Source organism: Dipteris shenzhenensis, chromosome 11 (assembly GCF_047967505.1).
Source record: "Dipteris shenzhenensis isolate YYH24624 ecotype China chromosome 11, Dip_SZ_1.0, whole genome shotgun sequence".
In the NCBI taxonomy this organism is placed as follows: domain Eukaryota; kingdom Viridiplantae; phylum Streptophyta; class Polypodiopsida; order Gleicheniales; family Dipteridaceae; genus Dipteris; species Dipteris shenzhenensis.
Window position 1 is genome coordinate 51948104 of NC_141606.1, and position 5805 is coordinate 51953908.

The 5805-nt window shown below is 38.8% G+C and overlaps 1 long non-coding RNA gene across 1 annotated transcript; it reads left to right on the forward strand.

Moving 5' to 3' along the window:
• The first annotated feature begins 2891 nt into the window (after positions 1-2891).
• Positions 2892-4585, forward strand: LOC147897153 (uncharacterized). Its single transcript, XR_015541813.1, has 4 exons — positions 2892-3022; positions 3651-3737; positions 3867-4338; positions 4453-4585. It is a non-coding gene; the product is annotated as an uncharacterized LOC147897153 (long non-coding RNA).
• The last annotated feature ends 1220 nt before the right edge of the window (positions 4586-5805 follow it).

Below are 5805 nucleotides of genomic sequence, written 5' to 3' on the forward strand. Positions count from 1 at the left end.
CACTATCAAAATACCAATTATTTAATGTCTCATTGACATTGAAAGTGCATGCATCCTTAGAAGGTCATAAGTGCAAGTCAAGAAAGCATAAGTGTCATCCTCAGATGTGGTTGTAGTATCTAGAGCAGCCACCTGAAAATCAGAAATGCAAGTAAAAAAGTCATAGTCTTCTTCCACTTAGTTAGCTCAAGCATCACCACCATCATGTGCATGAGGAGCTGAATCTGAGATAGCCATGCTTGAATCCTTTTTCTTTTCCTCAGCAATTCTTTTCTTGCATTCTCCTATGTAGTGACCCGGCTTCTTGCAATAATGACAAATTCCCTTTTTCCTGGGCTTCTCAGCATCACTCTTAGCCTTGTGAGAAGGCTGTCTAGAATCAGCCTTATGCTGATGTGTAGGCTGATTTGCATGCTGCTTATGCTGCTCCTTCCCTTTGGGCTTGAATTTCAAAAGCATGGCATGCTCACCAGCCCGTGAAGCCATGTTCTTCCTGGTTTGCTCTTCCTGCAACAAAAGTCCTATCAGCTCGTGAAAAGTGAGAGGGTTGCCACCCCGCCTCAATGACAAATTCAGCAAGGTGTGGAATCCGAGATATGACTCGGGAAGAGAATTCATAGTAGTGGTTATCATCTCTGAATCAGGAATAATCTCATCTATATTCAACAATTGCTGTCTCAAGTCCTGAAGCTTGGTGAGGTGGTCAGACATTGAGTCACCCTCCTCCATGTGAGTGTGCAATAACTCTCTCTTCAGGAAAGAGACCCTGGCATCATTGCAGGCTGCAAACATACTCTCCAAAATATCCCATGCTGCCTTTGAGGTTCTGCATGATCGAATGTGCGGGATAATAAACCTTTTGGCAGAAAGTGCTTGTGCATTACGTGAATCACACCTTTTCTGTTCCTGTGTGGGAGGCACAACGGCAGCAGCCACTGCACCTAGCACTTGTCCTCTAGCCCTTCCTCCACCTTGTTGAGGAGGAGTGGCAGGTGCAACCACATTCTCTAGTCTTGTCTCATCCCCGTGACATAATCCCACAAATGTTCGCCAACTAAAAGATTGCATACCATAAAACTCCATAAAAAGTAATTGGTGCCATCCAACTTATCCTCTTGTGTGAGGACGCCAAACACTTCATTGGGATGGTTCTGAGCTATAACTGCCAAAGAAAACAAAATGCAGCAAATGTGACCAGAAATATCCGTTCTTGGGATTTCGGGTGCACAACCCAAATCTGCAAAAAATCTGTCCACAATGACAGCTTGCTGTCACAGCCAATCAAAGGCTCAAAATGCAACCAAAATGTCCTGCTAAAGCCCAAAATGCACCAAAATAACACTACAAAACTGGCAATTGTCTGCAATGTCACTCAATCTAAGCCCAAAACTGCTCGCAAAGATGCCAAACAGCTTGTACACAACAAAATTGCATCCAAATGCCAAAAGCCCCAAATTCTTGCGAGAAATTGCAATTGAAAGAGGGCAAATTGACTAAAAGCCCCAAATTTTGCAATTGTCTGCAAAAGCCCCAAATTTCTCTGCAAAAATTGCAAGCAAAACCAAAAGCCCCAAATGCAATCTGCAACTGTCACCTGCAAATGTCACTTGCAAATTAACCTAAAAATGGCATGGGCTGCACAGTACGGAATCCATACAAATGTACAGATTGTACGGAGCACGAAGAGGCGATCTTTATGGCCGTACGACTGGACAACGATGGTACCAAGGGGCTGTACGGAAGCACATCAATACGTGCTGTGGTACGGTGCAGGTACGGCTGACGACGCAAGTATAGTACAACTAATGACGCAAGTACAGTTCGTGTGTACGGTGCAGGTACATTGCGGTGTGTACGACGGGTGAGCAGCTGAGTGTATAGGCGGGCTTACATACGGCAAAAGAGAGCTGCGCAAAAACAGCTGTACGATTGTATGGCTATGTTTCGTGCGTACGATATGGAGCTGTGCGGCAGAACGATGAAGGTGTACGGGCTGAATGGGCTGAAGCAAAACCTGCTCTGATACCAATGGAAGGAAACCCAGAAAGCAAGAGAGCTGGAGCAAAATGTAAGTTGAATAGAGTGAGAGAATAACTTAACAAAAGGAGAGAAGGTTTTGTCTAAGTGACAAAACCTTATCCTAACCACTAACTGGAGTTAGGGATCCTAACTGTGGTTAGGGGGAAAAACCTCTAAAGAGGAAAATGTGCCCCTAACCGACTTATATCATTACATTGGTCATTGCCTAGAATATGGCAATAATTCTAACAGGCCAGTGCTTTAGACTAAGCACAGGATCAAAACACTGAGTACTATTTGATTATGAATTCTTGTATCCTCTGCCAAGGTTAGTCATGGAGGATGTAAAGATGTGTTGCATTGCTCTTGCAAAAAGATCACACATTATATTTACGATACTGCAAATTGTATGTGTACATTTGTTGCGACTACTATGCATGAATCTGCAAGTGGTCTTGGTGGATATCAGAACTACTAGGTGTGCATATCTATTTAATTCCTTTTATGGGAACTTGCTCTTTATTTGTGATCAGTGCTCTATAGTGCATAAATTTCACAACCACTTTAGAGCAGTCATTCAAATTATGGGGCAATAACATTAAAAAAGAGCTTAACTTGCATCACGGCTGGTTTTGAGAAAGAGACTGTTGTACTTGGTCCTTTTGATGGTAAATGATGGCAATCCAACTTTTGCAATGAAATCTGTAACAGATCAATGGTTCATTTGTAGAACGAGATTGTTGTGCTTGGTCCTTCTAATGGCAAATGATGGCAATCCAAGCTTTGTCGGGAAATCTGTAACATATCATTACATATGTGATTATAATAGACTTGAAAGAGGTTGGTGCTTACAAGTATGTCCCTAAGTGCAGATCAGATCATCTGGGAGCAAACCAAGCCCTCATTGATGTATGACCGAGTTCTAGTGTAAATATTTGGTGCACATGAGCGAGAAAGCGCACTTTGGCCTCCCATGAGCATGCTAGTAGTGTTGATAAGTGAGGTCAGTTATCTCTTTTTTGAGGTTTGCTCTTCCCTTTGTCTTTCCTAAGATGTTATGTGTCCACTTTATTTTATTATTTTTCTGGCAGTTCTGGTATGTAAAGTGATGAGCGAAAGCAGATGAGAGATGATACTTTGACACTCTTCTTTAGGTGCATGGTTTTTTATTGCTAGGGAGAGCACATTAACGGATGCAAATGATATACATAAGTGCATTGCAGAGATTAAGATCAGGAGACAATATTTGATTATGTTACTCATGCAACAAGAAGGTAAGCATTTAAGTTTTTGAGAAATGTTAAATCAAAAGGAGGCCATCCTAGTTGAAGGCAAAGAATTAAGAGAAAAGATGCACTCTCAAATATAAACGTCAGACAAGAGGGCCAGCAATGGTAGTTCCCTGTCTTGATCCAGATTCATAAAATCCATGGAGGGAGAATATAATCCACCTCATGTCTTAGTCACCCAGTTTAAGGAAACTCCCACACTATGATGGATTCTTTTGATTTATAAATAGCACAAATAGAGCACATGGAAGCTGCCTAAGATGGTTATATAAATGTCATTTAGAAGGTGTTACGTATTATGGTTTATTATCTATTAATGTATTGTAATGTAACCTTGGTCAGATGTTGACAGACGGAGATGACATGGAGGCTCAAGGCTTTGTTTGATGTAGAGAATGTATATACTATCAATAGAACTTTACCTACCAGGTATATGCTATGATATGGTATCAGGGGACCCCTATGATTTCCCAAACAGATTCCAGCTTCATTAACAGTATTTATTCAGAACCCTGGCCAGAAGATGTTTCAGCTCCGACACTTCATTTCTTATTGCAGAAATGGATATGGGACGCAATCCTGCGCCTAGAATAAAACTGTGAGATGCAAACTGAGAATCAGCCTAATCTGGCCCATGTTCATTTCTCTAGTAAAAAAAGGAAGCACATTTTCATGGCTGAGTCAGCCCCCTAGCAATGTACCTATGTAGGTGGCTGCATGGGGGAGAACTTAAATCAGCTCATGAAATGCTTGTATATATGAAAACTTGTACATTGCTTTGAGTAGACAGGTGGAAGACACAAAGGAAACCTCAGATTGTAACCATTGTCGATAGCTCCTGAGCACGTCGAGATCAGAAGCTATTGCTGCATGTTATCATGCAATCAATCGACTACCTTGTATATTTTTGAAGAGTTAGTGCAGGAAAGTCTCGAATTCAAAAGCATAGCATGAAGGATGGAAAGTCAGGGGTAGCATGACATTCAACTTTTAACGTCAATCTGTTCCAGATAAAGAATGCTCGTCTCATGTGAGTTCATGGCTTGATAAATATTCTAGAAAATGGATAATTCACTGATTAATCATCTTTGGTAAGATTATAACATTAATCCCTGTGTCCTCATCCTCCTCTCTCCCTGTGCAGTTGTATATTTGCAAGTGTGGAAAAGTTGCAAGAATTACCAAAGTATGGATTTGATGATGCAAGCTGTATATTTGCAAGTGTGGAAAAGCTGCAAGAATTACCAAAGTAGGATTTGATGATATTTGGAAACAAGCCATCCTTTGTAACACCCTATTGTGGGTTGTCTCAAGCGTTGGAGAGCTCTCTTGTATCTGGAACTTTTACTATTCCTTTAAAAAATGTAAACTTTCTAGCAATCATCGTTCACTGTGTTCTGACATTTATTGAGAGATTAATGCTAAATCAATTTAATATGCACACATAGTAAAGCTACACCAATAAAATGCATGTATTAGGGCGCCCAAAATGCCTCTCAAGTAATTGTGTGGCCTCTCTCTCTCTCTATGTGTGTGTGTGTGTGTGTGTACATATATACATATCGATATAAATATAAATAAATAAATATATATATATGTATGTATATATACACACATACACATAACTATATATATGTACACTTTTTTTGTGTGAATATATATATATATATGTACACACACACACACACAAAGTGTGTGTGTGTGTGTGTACATATATATATATATATTCACACAAAAAAAGTGTACATATATATAGTTATGAGAGAACTTTTTCTTGATATAAATACAGTGGTTTCACACAAAAAAAGTGACTTTGTGTGTGTGTGTGTGTACATATATATATATATATTCACACAAAAAAAGTGTACATATATATAGTTATGAGAGAACTTTTTCTTGATATAAATACAGTGGTTTCACACAAAAAAAGTGTGTGTGTGTGTGTGTACATATATACATATCGATATAAATATAAATAAATAAATAAATATATATATATGTATAAATACACACATACACATATATATATTCACAAAAAAAAAGTGTACATATATATAGTTATGTGTATGTGTGTATACATACATACATATATATTTATTTATTTATTTATATTTATATCGATATGTATATATGTACACACACACACACACTTTTTTTGTGTGAAACCACTGTATTTATATAAAGAAAAAGTTCTCTCATACTTTTTTTTGGGTGAAATCTTTGATTGATTATATTATATGAGTAGCAACCTCAAAACAAGATGCTACAATTACATCAACTGATCTATGCAGCAGGTCTGCAAGCAATCAAAGAAAGATTGTTGCAAAGAACGCTTGAAAAAGCCCAACAGAGAGAAAGTAGGATCACCAGAGACTTTACAATTCCTATATGTCCATAAAGTCCATAGTGCCCAGTCGCGAACCCAAACAAAAAAAAGATGAAACTCCGGTCTGCATGGATGAAACGCAAATAGCTAGAAGAACTTTCCAAACGGAAC